Consider the following 20,209-nt stretch of genomic DNA (forward strand, 5'->3'; position numbering starts at 1 on the left):
AAAAGGGACTGTTGTGTAATGAAACATAATATTTGACCTGCCTCAAATCCTTGGTGTAAGGAGTAAGAATAGAAATTTGTTTCTAAAGAACATTGGATTTCCCATTTTAAATAATTCCACCTGAAAGAATCCCCATAACCGACTGCTCCTTAACATCAAGTTTGGGGATTTGGGCAGAGGCAACTGAGTTTTCCTTGAATCTTTTCATCTCTGTTTCAAAACGGGATTAACTAGATCACTCCAAGCAAGCTGGTCCCACAGCCATGGGAAAGAACACTGTCATAGGCAGGTGACGATCTGTCGAGGAGTATTAAGGATTTCTCAAAGAATCATCGTGGAACCACCAGTCAGCATCCACTTATCATAGTGCACACGTTCTAATTTAGCCATAACAAAATGGATCTGGTATTAATGCAGCCATAGGTATAAAATTTCTGCCAAATCCTGTACCATAATCCCCATCCCCCTGCCCCCTCTGCTCCGACAGCCTGCCCAGCATTCAAAGGCAACGGAGAGTTTCTGATAGCTCTTTCTGATAGCTCTGTGCCTCGGGAAGTAAATAAATCATCTGATAGGAGATATTTGAACTACATCACTTTCCAGGTCCCAGGCAGCCTAGGGGTCCCATGATTCAAGTGTATATTCTGCTACTTGAGGACTCAAACTCTCTGTCTGGGGAAAGGGGATTGATAAGACCATGCATAGGGTCTAATCCCATGCTGTTACTTGAATCACACAGCGGGAAAAGTTTGCTAAAGGCTCTGACACACTGCTTAACTTACAAGCACACAATCTTTCTATATTTACCACCTTAAGAAAGAAAAGGAGAAGCCACCAAGGCAGGGAGCAATAGAGGTGACATTCAAAGAGAGGTTGTTACTGTTTTCAAGATTTAAAGTAATCTAGAAACAGGAAACCAAGCCATTAAGTAGAATCAGATGAAAAAGTGGATTTTTAAAGCCATAAATATCAATTAATATGATACCTCAATTAGCAATAAATTACATCATTAGGATAAATTCCCAGTACAGAAATGGTAAGGGAAATGATTCGGTCTCCTGGGAAAGCGTGCACAGAAGTCACAGTGGAGGGAAAGAAGAGGAGAGAGAGGTAACAATTATGCTGCATCTGTTTCTTCCACATCCACGGGGGGCACTTTCCCCTAAATCAGTTGAACAGTCAGTGATGTGAAAGATGAGGGCTCGTTAGGCAGCCTGCAGACAGCACCTGAAATGGTTTGTCAAACAGTCGTGTCTCTGAAAATCAACAAGGAAGCAGGATGTGGTGCTTCATTTATACAGGGAGAAGACAATGACAACCAAGACCCGGAGACAAGGCAACGAGCCTTCTCGCCATGGCCTTTTTACATTTAGCTCAAAAGACAAAAAAGACAAAGAAGCAGAATGACAGAACAGAAAACAAACTTAAGGCAGCAACCCAGACGTGAGGGATGGCACTTCTCAGGTCTCTGCCATGTCCAGGACTGTGCACCACCACTTTTTCATTCATAACGACTCAATAAGGTGGTTTTATTCCATTTTTGTAGATAATAAAACTGACAAAGGAAATCTTTCTCCAAGTCACACCACACTAGATTCGAAGACAAATATGTTCAGCTCCATGCCCCAACCTCTTTGTAGCTTCCTTTCAAGGTTAAAGGGAGCAGAGATTATAGTAGGTGTTCCAGCCATAGATACAGATGATGTAGATTTGTAGACATAGCCAATCTAGAGAAGAAAGAGAGAAATGCTGATCACAGCAGTTCCATTCTCAAACAGCTCCCCCAACCCACTAGAACACATCACTACAGCCCCTCTCAAAATCGACTTTTTAAATGTCCCCACCACAACAGCCTACTGTACGGTGCTGACATCACAAAGTTATCTTTCTCTGTGAGTCCTTTGCGGGCTCTTTCAGAAGGACCGCTCAGCAACTTCAGCTCACTCTATCTAGAAACAGCTTGAGTCCTCATTATTGTCAGTAAAAAAAAAAAAAAAAAAAAATCTGGAAAGATGCCTCTGTGTCATCACACAGTATCAGGGAGATTGCAGATCAGTCTTCAGGTTCTTAGTTTTATTAATACGTGCATTTATTTAAGAAGGACCTCGGCAGGAAGCTTGAGGGCAGTTGTTTAAAAGTTAGCTTCTTCCTCCCATCCTCATGCTCCAAGAAATAAGACTGAGACTCAAAACTGATTTACAAATACCTCGGTCATATAGCAAGGCTCTTCTCAGACTAGAATCCTGATTTAAGATAACCTACATTTATTTTAAACCTACAGTTTGCCACGTGGCTGGTTCCCCTGTGTTCAGGTTCCATGTATCCTCACATCTTCCAGGGCAGATCTTCTCATGTCTTGCTCTATCCCAGAGTTCTTTCTTCCTCCTTGATGCCCCGCTGTCTGTTTCCTGCCTAAGACCTAGGCCATAGGCTTTTTCATTGACAGGTGGTGCGTCCATACCATACATAAGATATTCTGTCTACACAGTTGTATCAGAATTTAAAAGAAAAATAGCAGGACAGGCAAGCTGGAAATCTGGGCAGCTGCCCAGAGAAGGTAGCTGGGTGAGAAAAAGGGAGAAGGTCACACCTTTTCAATGAGGCTGCCATGTTCAAGAAGGGGAGGGATGGGGGGGGGGATGCTCAGTAAGCAGCCACACGATGGGAGGGGTGTAAGGAAGCTTCAGGCAAAGAGTGAAGAAACCTGAAACACTAAAGAAAGCACACCTGAGCTTTGGCTAGCATCCAAAAGAAAGAGATAGGAAGAAAATAGAAAGAAACATCATGCTTTTTCAAACTAAGTCTCAGACAAACGAATAGACTTAAATGAGATACAAGGCTGCTCCCTACGTGACTGCACTGAGGGCAGGGTTTATAGGGAACAAAATATCTATTATCTCATTAAGGGCACAATGTTTCCTCCCCTCTCTTTAGCAAGGCCTTAAATGAATCACCCTCTCTGGGGTAGTCTCTTGGCCAGGTGATTAACAAGGTGACTGACAATCCCAGCTAAATTAACTCTCAAGGAGAGAAACAATGGTGTTTCATGTCTCTCTACCCACTCCAGAAGTAGACTCCATTTAGGAGGAAATAGTTAGCTTTCTTTTGATGGGCCTCTGAGGAGGTTACATCATTTAGGCAATGGGCTGAGATGGAAAATAGATATGAGTTATTTTAATCAAGAAAGACCAGAGATATAGTTCCAAAGCTATTCATCTGAAGGCATTAGGGTCTAGACTGGAGTTCTAGTCATATATACTCTCCAGGCAGAGATGACGATTTAGGGGATAAGAAGTCGCATTCCTAGCCTCTAGCAAGGTTATTTGTCAAACTGTGGCTTTTGTAGTCCCAACCCATAAACTGCCTAGCCAATTTCTATATTTAGTCATTATCACTACCTCCATCTTTAAAATGATACTATATTCCAGGTGAATTAACTTTATTAATACATGCTAATCAATTAAAACAGTGTCCAGCCCACTGTGATAAGTGTTTGTTCTTATCATTTTATATTTTTCCTTCCCATTGTTAGACACATACGTGGCGTGTCACACAAAGAAAGGGCCACCCAAACCAAGGGAGAGCATTCCAGCAAGGCAAAATTTGTCAATCAAGAGGGTCCTCTCGGAAGAGAAGCCTGCCAAGGCAAGAGGTACATTTGGTTTTTATTCTAATGCAACTGTTTTCCTCATTGGTTAGGGTCTTGCCTCTCAGTCTTTTGCAATTGGCTAATAAAAGAAAAAAGCCACCAAGGAAATGAAGGAAAATCGAAATGGGTGGGCCACTTAAAAAAAAACTTAAGTTTCAAGAAGAAACAGAACTTTTGTGTGAACAAGTATTACAGGGTTAAAAAGATTAAATGTTTGAACAAAGTTTTGAAAGGTAGGGGAGATTAAAAGATTTTAATTCCCGTCAAGTGCAAAAGTTTAACAGTGTTAGACAGACAAGACAAAATGTTTTATGTTTCTTACTCCTTCACTGCCATCACATCATAGGCTGTTTGAGCAGGTTCTGGCTTCCTCAATCCAGCTGCTTGCTGGATCTTGGGTATCTAACTAGGTCCTACATATGAGAAAGGTGTCAGCTCCCTTTTCTGCTTAGGCACAACTATTTTCTCCTTATTCCTAGGCCTGGAAGAGAGCTCTACTCTAAACTACAACACACTCTGATTCTGATAGCAGAAATCACACTCAGTTGGACAAACTCAGCTTTCCAGCCCTCCCGTTTTGACTTGAGCGGCAGATACAAACACAGGGAAACCTGGTATATCAAGTCAACCAGAAGTGGCATATCAGTGAAGGCAACAGGCCCCAGGCTCTGAGAAAGCTGAGAAGGGGATTTTTTTTCCAAGGCTAGAGAAAGCTCTGGGTTACATCAGCAAGAGAAACAGAGATCCTGACATATGGCTGTGCTGAAGAATTAAATGAGCCAACAGCAGCCAAGACTTTGGAAATCAACAGGACTGAAAACAGGTAACACACAAAATGTGAAATACCCTAAAAGCACACAGCTCAGAACAAAGACATACCTTCATTTGTACCTGTACATAGCGCCACACTGAGGCCCTCCAATAATGAGTTAGTATAGAGTTCTTCTCTTAATGGTACCACTACCTACACAGCATGTGTATACATTCATTGTCTTGTGAGTGCAGCCAAAGACCTGACCAAAGCAACTCAAGGAAGGAAGAATTTAGTTGGGCTCACAGTTTGAGACTGGAATCCGTAACTGCAGTCCCAGCACAGTGGAGCGGCTGGTCACATCGTAGCTGCAGTCAGGAAACTCAGAGAGATGAATGTTGATGTTCAGCTCCATGTTTGCTTTTAAAGTATTTTGGACCATATCAGTGGGATGCTGCTCCCAATGTTTAGCGTGGGTCTTCACACCTCAGTTAATTCAACTAATTTTCACAGACCTATGAAGAGATGTGTTCCCATGGTGATTCTAAATTCCATGGAATTGACACTCAAGATTACCCATCACAGCTAGAGACTACTGGGAAGAACTTGGGCCCTGCACAACACTCAGAGGGATGCTAAGATAGCCTGCCCTAAAGATGCTCTCACAAAATTGTCTGAGTAAAGTGAGAGTAATATCTTTGAGTGGGTTAGGCTTTATTTTTTTATCCTGAAGTTTCAGCAAAAGACAATAAAATAAATTAGTAATGAACAAGAAAGCAACCAAAGATTCGACTTTGCATCTCTAGACTGACCAGAGTGCCATAAGAATGTAAACCTTGATCTGGGAATTACAAAGGTAGCTGGATGGTGGTGGTAGTGGTACACACCTTTAATCCCAGCACTCAGGAGGTAGGGGCAGGCAGATCTTCGAGTTTGAGGCCAGCCTGGACTACCGAGTGAGTTCCAGGACAGCCAAAGATACACTGACAAACTCTGTCTCAAAGAAAACCAAAACCAAACAAACAAATGAAAAATAATTGAAGAGGTAAGAGTTCTAGTTGATGTTAAGCAGGACTCGAATCTTCATGTGATCACCATGAAAGAGGGTGCAGCTCTCCATTCAGTGCTTGTGGTTTTTGGATAAGAATGATGCTCATAGACTCATATACTTACATGCTTAGTCATCAGGAAGAGGCCCTATGTGAGAAGGATTAGAAGGATTGATTAGGTGTGGCCTTTTTGGAATAGGTGAGAACACCAGGTCCTGAGTCTTTTCTCTGCATGTGGATCAAGATGTGGTTCTTAGCTACTTCTCCAGCACCATGTCTACCTCCAAGCCACCACGCCCCCTCCATGCTGTGATGATAATGGAGTAACCCTCTGAAACTGTAAACCAGCCCTCAGTTAAGTTACCTTGGCCATGGTGTCTCTTCACAGCAGTAAAACAATGACAAAGATAATGACCAATCCAGGCCTGCCCATCTCTGCTCCCAGTAAACCCCAAGGATTGACTAGTTTAATCTAGACCCCATGATCAGGACAAAAATGAAAAATGCATATGTGTTGAGAATACACATAAGATAAAAAGACTCAAGGCTATGGCATAAAAAGGCACTTTAAAGAAATTGACCTAGAGATAGCATGCAGAAGCATAGCAATTATACACCATATCAGAGGAGCTTTTAGACTAGGAAATGTAGAGAAAAAGGTTTAAGTGACTTGATCAAAATCACACAGTGACTTGGTGGTCTAGAGAAATAGAGCCGATAGAATGGAATCAAACTCAACTGTATCATTTTAAACCTAAGTCAAGCACAAATTATTATGTATAATGAACCTACCTTGGCATGTTGGAAAACTCTCCATACACTCAAATCCTGCTCATGAAAAAACAAAGATACATCATTGTAGCCCATAGTGTTTTGAAGGTTCCTCATCATCATATATAAATTAAGAGGAAAAATGAATCTTAAATGCCCTTAGGAAATGGACCTCAAATTTTTTCCTAGGCTCAGGGAATCAATATCATCTACATGCAGAGTTAATACCTGTACTCCTTGCAGCCTAAACTGTACAGTAGTGGAGATTGGATGGTGATCACAAAGTCCATTCAGGGTGATGGCGAGAGCAGATCTATTCACCAAACAAATTAAGATGACCTGATCAGGCAATCCTCATTGTATATGCTGAGTAAATGGCCAATAAGATGATAGCCTAGTAAAAGAGACACACAATTATCAATAAGCCTCATACAAACTGTATGTGATTACAAATGCTAAAGAATATAATAAAAGCAAATAACTGGATTTTATAAGGGAGCCAGAAAAATGAGGTTTATTGTGAGGTTTATTGTGAAGTTTATTAAACAGTGCTTATACTTTCTAGACCCCAGTGCTATCCTCTCTGGGGAAAGCTGGGTTTTAAAACGAGGCAATAAAGGAATACTGGGGTGTCTTTGAGAATGACAAAGTCTTTTTCAGGGAGCTAGGGAATCTAAAAACGTAGTGGTCTCCACAGCTACCCTGAGCCAGGGACTCTCAGGTACTTGTCTCCCAAATCTGAAAATGAATACACACAAAGTATAAAGGTGAGTTTTAGAGTTTGTTATAAACGTATATGTGGGAGCTCAAGCTGGTAGGAGAGCCAAACTGTTTGAGATATGCATGGGGTCAGTCACACATGCAGACAAGCATGGCAGAGGTGGTAAGGAAGGAGGTCAGAGAAAGAGTAAGAAAGTCCAGAGCATCAGGAAAGGCACACGTGAGCTCTGGCCAGTGCTTTAAAGGAAAAAAAGAAAGAGTTACTCCTTTCTAACTCAGAAAGGTGGGCCAACCCAACAGAACCTCGTGGCGAGTGGTCGAGAGTGGGCACTAAGGCGGGAGAATTCCAGAAAAGAAAAGTACATGATCTCATTAAAGAAATAATGATCCCTCCTATCTCTTCAACGTGGCTTAACACGCAGCCGCACTCCTAGGGGTGGTCCCATTCCTGATGGATGATCCCTTAGACATGTGATTGGCTTGTTCGGCTGGATTAAATCGTCCGTTTCTAATGAAGAGGTCAGCTCAGGAACTTTAGAAAATTCCACTGGACTCCTCCCCTCCTAGAAGAGACCGGCCATAGGCAACCCTCCCCTCCGGAAGGGAGGGGCTAATTACATTCTTCAGACCACGGGGAGGAGGGACCAACCTCCAACCTCCTGCGGGAAGGGGAAGTCCAGAGATCATAGACACATTTTGCGACCACCTACCTCATACCCTAAAGAGCAATCCGTTTAAAAGTCACACTGTTCTGCCAATCACATTGTGCCTAATTGCTGCTACCTGGAGAACTGTATAAAGGCTCACTGTGCGTGTTCATTCTCTCTCTCCATGTGCAGGGCGACACCAACATGTTGGAACAATAAATTCTTCTTGCTTTTTGCATGGATTCCTGGCTCTGCATCGTTCACTCAGGGTGTCCCAGTAAACTAAGGCTCGCCAGAGTCTGACAGTGACAGATGGGAAAGCAAGCCCTCTACCCAGGCCAGACACCTTCTCCAATGGGCCCTGATCTTCCTTCCCCGGAGAGCCCCGATCAAGATTACTATACAAACTTTTGCCCCTAAACAAGGTCCTTGGAGGATGTTGAGCAGAAGTCATATCTGGGTAACTCTTGCTTGGGCTCTTCCAACCATGTTACCCTATTGTCCTGTAACAACTGCTTCTGGTGTATGGAAGAGAAGAGCATGCACCACTGGAAGGCCAGGTAAAAAGCCCTCAGGACCACAGAGATGATGCATCAACCAAACACTGTTGGTATTTCGGGACATGAGAAAAGCGCAGCCCATCTGCCTCTCCAGCTTCTGCCCATCTGTCATTGCTACACTGTACCACAGGCACCCAGAGAAGTCTTTCAAATATACTTTCTGAGCATTGTGTTTAAGATCCAGTTTAAAAAGAAAACTGGCTACGGGGGCTGAGCGCTCGAATTCCCTCAGCTCTTTCCCCTTAATGATGGTGCACACTGCCAGCCAGAAACAAAGGCTCCCGGCCTCTGTTGATTCTCTGATGCCTCATCTGAAGCCTAGGTATTTATTTTAATTCAGAACTTCATTCCTCTTAAAGGGAAAAATCAGAGTCCCTGAAGAGATTCTCCAGCTAAGATTTCAATCTCCATTTCCTCCAAAATGAACGTCAAAGGCAAAAAAAAAAAAAAAAAAAAACACCCAGGATCCTCAAGACGGTTCACTTTCGAGTTTCTAATTTTGACAAGGAAGCCATCCCATCGTTTGGTAGTCTAAGCCCTGACGAAGAACACAAGGAGGAAAGAAAATCAAATACAGGGATTGGATCGATCAAATCAAAAAGAGGTCCAGGCAAAACAACGTGGAGGGAAACACGGCCTCCCAAGGCTCTGAGCTAATAGAAGCAGCTGGTGAAGACCTCGGAAGACAAGAGAATGAGAAAGGGCTTCCAGGGAGGCGAAGCAGTAGCTACCATGCTACAAAGGAGCAGAAATTAGCATTGCAATGGAGCAGCACAAAGGAACCCTAGCCAAGCCTGGGAAGGAGGCCCCTCTCCTCCAGCCCCTTCTTAAGGTCCATTTGTATCCCTCAGCAGACTCCCCTCACAAAAAAAAAGAAAGAAAGAAAGAAAAAGGTTGCCTCCCTTTGAGTTATCGTCTCTAAAATTTTTAATAGAAATCTTTTTTTTCATTCATTTAGCTAAATATAAACCATTCCTCTGCTTGGTATTTGGACAGCATTTGGCCCCCACATCTTCAACACACTCTTGTTGTCAGAACTTTGCTGCCTCCCTCTCTCTTCCTTTTGATAAAAGTTTGGACTCCTCTGAGTGTTCCTCCACTCCTAAGCTCCAAACATTTCAAACAGCACAAAAGATATGACAAGATGAAAGGACCGTGTCCACAAATAGACAGCTAGACAACTAGTTAGCAGCTTTTGGCTCTCCGTTTCCTTTTTCCTTCAGGATGGAAAGGTTGTTTTCATTTGGGAAGAAGACTAACTGCAGTACATTCTCTCTCTCTCTCTCTCTCTCTCTCTCTCTCTCTCTCTCTCTCTCTCTCTCTCTCTCTCTCTCACACACACACACACACACACACACACACACACACACACACACAGGCCACTTTTTTTTAGCGTTCGAAAGAGAAAAGCACTCACCCTGCTCTGTGTAGCCTTGACCTTTAGAGCTCCTTGTCCTTGTGGGGCAAGTGTGCAGAGCCACAATTTAAATGGAATTGCTCATTCTCCATCTTTTATAGTCCAGTGTTTGCAATTTAATGAGGTTTTGGTGTTCCATCTCGGAAGGGCATTTCTTTAACAAAAGGAACCTGAAACACAGGTTTTGATTAAAAACCTACCCAGGCTTTGGGGAGCTGGTTTAAATCTATTTCAGATCGGATCAACTGAGGTTTGATTTGAAGTTACTCGTCTTGTCCCCTGGCAGGCTTGGCAAGGACATTACTTCTTCATTCTTGATTTTAATCGCAGCTGCACTGCGAGTTTCTACCCCTCCTTCCTCCCGTCATTGCCTGAGCAGTCCTTAAGCTTGGACACAGAGGAGAATCCCACCTGCATTGATCCAAATTCTTCTTGCTTCTCAGGTTGATCTGAGTGAGGCCCAGCCAGGTACTGAGAAATCTCCTAAGATAATTCCCTTCCATCTGGAAGTATCCAAGTCTGTTCTCACATGACTCTGACACACTCCATTGTTTCCCCTGCTATTAAATACACCAATGACCCTTTGATAAACGTGAGCATCCACATCCATTGCCTCACTCACATCCTACTTCTCTTTCAGGGCTTCTTCCTTCTGCTTGCCCTGGGAAAAGGATGGGAAGCCTAAGATTTTCCCATCATCAGCATCACCAGATCCACTACATTTCTAACGGTGTCAGTTCCCTCATCTAACAACTTAGCAGTGGATTCCCCAGAGTTCTTAGACAAGTGTCCCTCTGCCCCAGCTCCAATGAGGCTTGGATCTAGAGACCTTCTTCGCCCTCTAAGAGATGGTAAAAATCTTCCGTTCATTTTCCTCTAATTCAGCCTCTATGCAATAAGCAAGGCTTTCTTAATTTCTCTTGTTACCCTCTTTTTTACTACCTTGAAAGCTCATGTGTGTGCATGTACACACACACACACACACATACATACCTACTTTGATGTAAACCCAAGACCTACCCCTCTATCCATCTCCACAATTCTTTTCTCCCTTCAAAACTCACCTTTCAAACTCCATACTAGTAACAACAACATGCATACTGATTTACAAACTGATGTGTATACTGGTATAATCTTCCTCTATGTTGGCCTGATCAACATCTCATCTCACTCCATGAAAATGTTCTTAACCACGATTTTGGTTAGTAGTCCCATCTCTGTTTTCCCATACCACAAAAGCATCTCTACCATACACAAGAGCAGCAAGCTTTGTTCCTCCTCTGCCATTCCTCTTCATTCTTTTCAGAGGACAAAGTACACAGCTCTTTTCCATAGTAGATATGCAATCCAATCGATTAATTAAATACTTACCAAAGCAAGGTCAGAAGCTCCAACAGTCCTGTCTGCCATGGTAGGAATGGAGGCCAAGAGGTCCTTCTTAGGAAAGGTCAGAGATGACAGCTCATCTGTCTAAAACTCAATGCCATACGATGTAGGGTGGTGTGTCAGGTCATATTCTGGCCCTACATGGACACCACCAGGGAAGAGATGCCTCATAACAGATTAAACTTCTCCATTAGCTTTTCATGGAAAGACAGCCTAGGGGTAATAGAATATGATTTAGACTGAAGTCCAGAAGCCTGCCACCTAAAGACTAGATCCTCTGATACCTACCTGCTTTGCATCTCTGGAAGTCATATAACATCTCTGTATGGGGATGATGTCAAATGTAAAAGCACTTTTGACACTAAGGATTATGCAAGCTTTCACCCTGATTTTAGCAACATGCCTCACTTTTAAGTAAATCTACTAATTGGAAACCCTGCTCCTTAAATGTCATAGACTACCATGTCCGGATAGCTCCTCTAAGCTCAGCACAAAATGGAAGACTCCCTTTTTTAGCAGGGCTTCCTCTTCTCTGCCTGACCGTATGCTTCGGAGCACAAGCCTACCTGTGGAAGGTCACACAGCTTGGCAAACCTACAAATTCAACTTCCTCCCCCACCCCCAAAAGAAATTGCCCAGCAAGTACCTGGGATTCCTGGAACACCTCTCCATACAAATGAGGCAGTCTCATTTAAACTCCAGGCAGTGATTTCCATTCACCCTGAAAACTCCTTCACAGTTTCTCAGGCTCATATATAGCCTTGTCTACCCCAAATAAAGTGTATGTGCACAATCTGTTTCATTGAATGCCCTCTAAAAGAGCTATAACACTAAAATCTTTGAAGAAGGCCTTTTCCCCCCAGCACTCCTCCAAGACTAGGATCCTGAAGACCTCACCTACTCTGGGCACTACTTCATCCTTCCAGCCCAGTGTCCAGTAGCATCTAGACACCCTGAGGTAGAAAGCAGAACTCAGGACCCTAGCTAGCGCCCAACATGGGACACCTATGTGAAACCACAGTCTACTTCATGAAGATATTGTCTTACTAAATTTCTGAACATATTTACAAGGTAGGACAGAACATAGCGCTAAGTGGTATAAAATAATCAGAGTGTGTTCCCTTCACATCTGCTGTCATGGAATTCCTTCACTGTTACTCTGAAAATATCCTCTTTTGCTTTGGCACTAGTTCTGAGTTCCCTGTTGCTTGGAGACAAAGGGAACAGTAAAGAATCAGAAAACCAAGAGGACATAATTCTTAAACATCAAGTTCAAAAGCCACTGATCTAAGTGTAAAACAGAAATGCTGAGAACAGATTTTGTTGTTCTCTAAAACATATAAAAGATTCATTGACAGAGAAATAAAGATGAAGGAGGGATTCCATGGAAAGAAGCAGAGATCAAGAGATGAGTCAACTGCCCTAGCAACTACCCTACAATTCATCACCACCTTCACATGAACTGTTCCCCTTATTGTTGTCTACTGAAGACAATAGAAGAAAACATGTCACCTGTGATCTGCCCAGGTGGGAATAATTTCTGCTTGTGTGTGTGTGTGTGTGTGTGTGTGTGTGTGTGTGTAAAACTGTGGGGCAATGGACCGTGAGAGGTAGCCTGATCCTCTGTTGAGCTAAAGGCTTTGAAGCCCCGGAGACCCTGAAAGGACGGTAGGAGATTCACCTGCTCCCGGGCACCAGGCCCCTGTAACTAACCACAGCCTCCCACCCCCACCCCGAGACATGTAGCCATCAGTCATGTAAGAGCAATGCCCCAGCCCTGCAAAGCATGGGATAAGTGCAGTCAAACTCCCCAGATTCTGCCTCCCCAAGTAGCCATGCCCTGGGGATGAGCAGACACTGGGCCCTGCAACCCTACCTAAAACATGATTCTTGGAGAGATTAGTGATATGAAACTATGCCCACATTTGTCCAAGTTGAAACTATTGGAAGTTTCATGTGACTACCTACCAAGCTGGCATTGTAGCATCTCAACAGACAGCCCATTCTCTCTCTCTCTCTCTCTCTCTCTCTCTCTCTCTCTCTCTCTCTCTCTCTTTCTCTCTCTCTCTCTCACACACACACAGAGAGAGAGAGAGAGAGAGAGAAATACGCCCTTATTTCCTCCCCTAAACCACACATGAAGTGCCTCTTGAATTTTATTTAGAACACCAAAAATCAAACAGAAGAATCAAAGAAAGGTTTTCAAGGTTAAAACAACAACAACAACAACAACAAAAACCCACTGGATTCTGAATAGTTACTCTAAGGAAGTAACTTAAGATGATACTACTATCTTTCCTGAAGCAGTCATTATAATAAAATGTCTATCTGAATATGTCATTCTTATTTATCAAAAATATTTCATACAATTCACTTTAGTACAAAGACATTTCTCAGTGTTTTTGGTACAGAGAATCATGGGCACGGAAGTGGTAAACAAAACTGGTATGGAAAAGAAGGGTATTGGATGGTCTTATATAGAAGGTCAAAACACCCATGATTCTGCTCAAGGGATTTCCTTTGAAGTCATCCTCTGGTCTTTCCTGAGAAGGCCAAGTAGGGTTTCACACCCGTCACATACCACATGTGTGTTTAGTAAGAATGGAATGCCCATTCATTGAGATTCAAGAGTGGTAGTGGACCAAAGCCTGGACCAAAGAATAGTAAGAGGACAGGTATAAGAAGTAAAATATTACAAATAAATGTACTTAATTCTCAGGGGATCAGGGAGAATGCAAAATTTATGCACGTGTGTAAGTGAGTACAGACACCTCTTTAAGATGGGGCAAAAGCTGTGACTGGTGCTGAATTCATGGACACAACATAAACAAACACACAAATGAACAAATAATCCTTCATGAAATGAAACAATAGACCAGCCTCAACAATTAAAGGCATCTGGGGTTTTACTGGTCAAATGGATGAGAACAGAGTTGACCCTTGCCGATGCTTTTGACTATAGATTTCTAAGTATCCATTATGCTCCAGGGTCCTGGACCATAAAACACAGGAGCCAACAGGGCACAAAGCCTATGAAGGTTATTGTGGACTTGAGAGAGAATTAGAGGCAATTTTAATACAGTAGAATATGTGCTGTGATGGGGAAAGAAGTAGTCCCTATATCTCCACTATTATGGAAATAGCCTTCTGTAAAAGGGTAGTAGGTAGAGAATTCTATTGTTGGAAGTAGCTTTTCTTTTAATTGGCAAATAACAATTGTGTATATTCATGGGCTGTCATTGGTATTTCTACACATTAGAGAATGAGTGTGAGTAACCTGGATGTGTTGGGGGACTGAAATAGTGGGCATGGTCAAGAGTCCTCACACAAAAGGAAATGCACACCTGCCGACAGGCTTCACCTTACTTGAAGAGTATGTATGATTATTGATGACTAGTCAACAGGAAGGTTTTCACATTGAATTTCAAACTTCCAATTTGTCTTCAAATCTCTTCTCAAAGCAATTGACTAAAGTTGAACGGTGACTGTCTCTGTAAAGGAGGCCAGATTTGCCGAGTTCTGAAACGTTCCTGTGCTCAATATATATGAAAATGTCCCTCAGCGTTCACATGCTGGAACCTCACTGTGAATGAGATAACATTGAGAGGTAAAGCTATAGGATGTAAAAAGGCCATGAGGGTAGAGCTATAGTGAGTAGAGTTAATGTCCTTATGGAAGAAGTCTTGGAACACCATGCTGACATAGCAAGAACTCTCACGAGAGAGACAAAATATGCTGGGACCTTGATCTTTCCCTCTTCAGTCTCCAGACTGTGAGCAATAAATCCCTACTGTTTATAATTTACCTAGTTTCATGCATTTTGTTACAGCAGCTGGAATAGACTAAGCCATTCACCCAGTCCTGAGGCTCAAGTCAGTTGTCATTTATTATCAAGTTTGGGCTAACCGTAAAGTTCAAGAAAAAGCAAACATTTCTAACATTTAAATTTCTATCAAACATGGAAAACATAAGATAGAATAAGAAAGCCATGTTTTACCCTGTTCTTTGTCTTTGGCAGTGTGGCCCATATGCCAAAAGACATAGACATAAAAGCAAGCAGAGGCGAGTGAGATGCAAAGATGGTGAACAGAGGAGCAAGGAGGCTGGACAAAGGAAACTGTGCCTGACTCAGGTCAGGCAGGAGATCTCAAAGGCCTCAGAGCCTGAATGTGCTCACACTGGGTGATGGACTGGTTGGTACTATCCCATTCTTTGGTTGTCATACTTTCTGGATTTCCAGAAATAATATAATAATTAATACTAATAAATAATATATTAATAAATAATATAATAAGTATACAATATTATTTATGCACTTTTATTTTCAGAATAGCAAACATTTTTGTTTGTTTTGGGTTTTTTTTGTTTGTTTGTTTTGTTTTATTTTGTTTTTTGAGACAGGGTTTCTCTGTATAGCCCTGGCTGTCCTGGAACTTACTCTATAGATCAGGCTGGTCTTGAACTCAGAAATCCACCTGCCTCTGCCTCCCAAGTGCTGGGATTAAAGGCATGCACCACCATTTTAAAAAGAAAAGTCATGTGGGCTATTTTTGTTTTGCTTTATTTTTTGAGATTATAATTTAATCAATATGTTTTTCTCCTTCCCATTCCTCCCTACAAGCCCTCCCATGTACCCTTCTACTCTCTCCTTCAAATTTATGGCCTATTTTTCACTAATTGCGTGCTTATATGTATTTGTGTTTACATATATATATTCTTAAACACCACTTGTCGAGTCCAAATAATGTTATTTATATGTATGTTGCTTTACTTATTTGTGTGTGGGGTGTGTGTGTGTCACAGATGTGTGTGGCCATGCAGAGTTGAGAACAGCACCTTGTGTACCTTCCTTGACTTATCTCATTCCCTTAAGACAGTTCCTCTTACTGACCTAGAAGCTTGCCATTTAGGTTAGTCTACTGCACCAGAAAGCTCTCAGAATCCACAATCGCACCGTGTCAATGCTGAGATTACAGGTAGATCAAACCATGCCCAGCTTTCTGTATGGGTGCTGGGGATTTGTATTTACGTCTCCATACTTGTGGAGCGAGCATGCCCTCAGTCATCTGCCCAGCCTCTTATACCTGTGATATAAGTTAGCTCATTTGTACTTATGGGATTCAGAGCAAAATCGGTGGAAGAGGTGGACTAACTCATGCTTCCTGTGGCGACTGCTTGTGAGTACAAACTTGAAGCTCCTGAATGTGGGAGCAGCACTCACTCACTCACTCACTCACTCACTCACTCACTCACTCACTCACAATGATGGCTACTCAAACCAAAGTGTCCAAAACCTAAAGGAAGCCCCGGAAAGATGCCATGTCTTTTTTGTTAGAACCCTCACAGTCTGCTGCCACCAAAGTGTCGACCCAGAAAAGAAAGGAGATAAAATGATCTGTTTTCTTTGTGACAAAGCCAATTTGCTTTCTTCCCCTTCTCTACACATGAATTCTGATAGGTGCAAGCTATTCTTTCTAGGGAGGTGGGGGGGGGAGGTAATCATGACAAATTATCCTTTTTCCAACTTATCATCATCTTGCTCTGTCTCTGTCAAATTGTTCCTCAAACACAGCAGCCTGCGAGCCCTGCACAGCCTCCTCTTCCAGTGCTATTTATACCTTTTGGATCAAACTAGCACTTTTGCATATCTCAGCTTTCTGGGGGCTGCGATAATGAACCATACTGTTTTCAGTCATTTCCATCAGAGTTGTTCGTGGTCACGTCCCTGACTATCTTTAAGGACAATGTGTCCCACAATCACTTCCATCTAAATCTGTAGATAATTATGATAGAAGGAGTTAGGGCTAATTTTCACCAGTGAAGGAATGGTTCATTTTTCTAGCCTACATGTTACTCCGGAACAATCTGGAAGCAGCCACACAACCTTGATCTGCAACTTTGCAAAGAAGCAGAAATGGGCTTCTTTTTGTTAATTCCCTCAGGAAATGAACTGTTCTTTCTCCTAAGACAAACTGTTTTCTCTTCTAAAACAACATCGCATCTTCCTGTTGAGTCTTGGCTTCTGTTACTAAAGTAGATTTTCATAGAAAAGACACTCAAATCAAAAGGAAAGGGGGAAGGGCAAAACGGAAAACAGAGCATGGCAAAGAAGAACAAGTGATACAAAGTATGAAGGTAAAGAAATTCTTCATCTTGAATAATCAGCTTAGGAAGATATTGCTCTCCTCCCAGCTACCATACCCCAGGATGCTTTTACCAACCCCAGCTTCCTTCTCAGTATCTCATTTCTCCCAAATATGTTTCCTCTTTAACCTTTAATAAGCATCAGAGGAGTGTTTGTGCGTTCCTGTGTTTTGCTACCATGTGTGTCGGCCACATGCATGCAGTGCAGGAGGAAACCAGAAGAGGACAGTGGATCTTCTGAGATTAGTGGCTTGTGAGCACCATGTGGGCGCCAGATTTTGGAACCAGGGTCCTCTGGAAGGGCAGCAAGTGCTCTTAACTGCTGAGGTGATGAGCCATCTCTCCCACCATCTAGAATTGTTATATCTACCATACTAAACATTATTACACATGGTAGTATTCAGAACAAATGACACTCTAACGAAACCTCAACAAACATGAGGAATGAGATGAAGGAAAGAAAAAAAATCACTAAGAATTCTAAGGCTTCTTCATTTAATCCACCAGAAGTCTGTCTATATGCATGGAAAATTCAAGAAAACTTAACCATGTTTACTGGAAGCAAAGTTGGATCCTAGATAATAAGTGAGGCCATGTTTTGTGCATCTTCCCACATTGATACAGGCAAGATCTCGTATTGGTCAGTGTTCCCTAAACTCTCAAGTGAAGGACATAAGGTTCAGCCAATGTCTCTGTCCAAGGCTTCAGAGGAAGAGTTAGCCTTCCCATGGAATTCCTGCCCAGTGGGACAGTGGTATTGGGGAAAACATGGGTTATGGAATCAGGACAGACACCTGGGTTAAATCTTGCCCGTATGTGGAGATGGGTTAAGTCTGTTTTCTTACCCTGAAAATAAACAACTAAAAATTTATGCACATTAAATGACATAGGAATAAAGCAAGAAACTCTTAAGTCTATGTGCTCAGGAACCACCAGCCACTCCCTCATCTTCACCATGCAGCTGTGCCATCCACTTCTAAGAAATTAGCCTTGAAGATTGCTGCTTACCCTCCACTCAAGTTCTGTGAAAGGACAAAATGGAAGTCACATTTCCCCTGTTCATCCAGGATTAAAACGTGTCTCTAGATCAAAATGCTCACATCTAAAACAATGCCTGAAGTATTCTGCATATTCCTTATCATGAGAACAAGATAATTGCTTTTGTTTTTGTTTTTTGTTTTTTTTTAAAAACAAGCACAAAAGAAAGCAGGAGGGACACAAATTAATGGGCCCTGGTAATAGTGTCAAACAGCAAACCTTCAGGAAGTCCTCTCCATTTATCCCTAACTCTATCATCAGGAAGTAAATATTAGTAAATGTTAATAAATCTCATTGTACAGATTAGGGAACTGAGGCAGAAGGCATAGCAGTATTGTATGTCTCAAGCCTCATAACAAGAAAAAATGCATGGCAGGAAGGAGTCTGGCTAATCTAAACATCTGGTCTAGAATCCCCAGAGGGCAACTGTGGAAAGAAAGGGAGCAGGTGTCCTCCTTGGCTTCCCGGTAACATTCAAGCTCTGCAGCAGTGCTCACAAGGATCTCAGTGACCTGGCCTAGGGTCTGCTCTCCAGCTTCAGATGTGAACTGGGCTCAGATGTGCCCTCCAGCCTCATAAGCTGCCACGTGAACCCACACTCCAGCCACTTGCACTTCTGTGGATTTTTTTTTCGAAGTCTGTCTTGATATGCATCATTCCCCAATCTGCCTACATGTTTACAACTTCTGAGGCAGCTGGGGGTGACCTACCACTTCCTGGGGCAAAGAGCAGGAGTGAAATACTTATCGCATGTTTCCTCTTGTGCCTCCATCCTCACCCAGCTTCCCTATCCCAGGTCTCATTTCTCCTAATCTTGTTTGCAAGGTACCTTACATATTTTTATTCTGTGAATGAGGGAACCATGTAGGTCTTTGAACTGTATAATAGATTTCATTCCTTCTGTCTGGCATCCCAGAGCAGGGAACTATTGGCTAAGCAACTTTCTCTCTGGCAACAGGCCAGATTGTCATCAGGGAAGCCTGACTGTTTTAGGCATTTTAGAATCACTCAGAACCACTCCAGTTATAGACTCTCCACAACTAAAGTCATGACTGCTCCAGACAACCTGCACAAGCCTGGGAAGCTGTACTCTGGTATAACAAGCCTTGGTGAGCTTCAGGCTACCTTACAGCCAGTCCCAGTCAACACTGGAGAGAGAGCACCTCCTTCAGTAACTCAGCCAGAAGCCAGTGATTGGTGGGATGTGGTTGGTCTTTATGCAAGGGTTGTGGTTGGTCCCTATGCAGGGCCTGTAATTGGTACAACAGGAAGCTGTCAAGTAGGTGTTTAGAGAAAATACAGTCCTTCATTTGCATGCCAAATCCATCTTCCTGGCTGTAGAAGAAACTGTATAGCTCACTTCAAAACTCATCTCGGAGATGCCCTTCTCTCCTGCCCCTTGGTGTTACAATATTGGGGCCAGAAAGACTATTCTCAAGTGTTCTTTTCCTCACCTGCTTATCTCTCTTACAGCAAATCCAGTGGCCTAAGATATAACATGAAGAGGCAATGGAATGGCAGGAAAGGTGGTGACAACTTCCACCTTGGCAGCAACAGCAATGGCAGTGGTAAAAGAAGCAGTGAGAAGTCCACCAGAGTTCCTGAAGCTCATGGGCAACAAAGACAAGTGAAGATGACATCGACCAGTAGAACTATACAAAAGGCAGAAGGTATTGAGTAAGAGAGTGCAGCCCAAGTTCACAGGAGAGTTCTTTAGGGTTAAATCAATTACTTAGAATGCTAAGATAAGAGATTTGCAAGTTCAAGGTCAGCCTGGGCTGCATAGCAAGATGCTGTCTCCAAAAAGCAAAAGCAAAACGAGTTTCAGGAAGCTTCCAGGCTTGAAGACCAAGGGCCTTAAAACCTGAAGCCTGAAAACTGCACATGAAATGGCTGAGGATCCTAACACACCAAGAGTTCAACAGTTATAACTGGTGTTGGCTGTTACTATCCTCTAATCCTCAGAGCCATGGATTTCACTGGATGCTGAGCAACGACCACCAGCAATTAGAACTCAGAATGCTAACCCTCTTAGCTGAGCACGCAGAATGGGGTGTCCCTTACACAAGGCCTGGGA

The 20,209-nt window shown here is 42.7% G+C and overlaps 1 long non-coding RNA gene across 4 annotated transcripts in view; it reads right to left on the bottom strand.

The window, feature by feature from the left end:
• Window positions 1-2,061: 2,061 nt before the first annotated feature.
• Window positions 2,062-20,209, bottom strand: part of LOC115030859 (uncharacterized) — a 34,322-nt gene continuing 16,174 nt past the window's right edge. For 2 of the 4 annotated variants that reach the window (XR_015047382.1, XR_015047381.1), the window contains 4 exons: window positions 10,936-11,163; window positions 9,565-9,734; window positions 6,449-6,614; window positions 2,062-6,277 (listed from right to left, as the gene is read on the bottom strand). This is a non-coding gene — a long non-coding RNA (uncharacterized LOC115030859). The remainder of the gene's footprint in view (window positions 6,278-6,448; window positions 6,615-9,564; window positions 9,735-10,935; window positions 11,164-20,209) is intronic. The other 2 variants (XR_003836426.2, XR_003836427.2) reach the window with 2 other exon arrangements.

The sequence above is a fragment of the Mus caroli genome, unplaced genomic scaffold (assembly GCF_978045245.1).
Source record: "Mus caroli unplaced genomic scaffold, Mus_caroli_1 scaffold_6, whole genome shotgun sequence".
Lineage (NCBI taxonomy): Eukaryota > Metazoa > Chordata > Mammalia > Rodentia > Muridae > Mus > Mus caroli.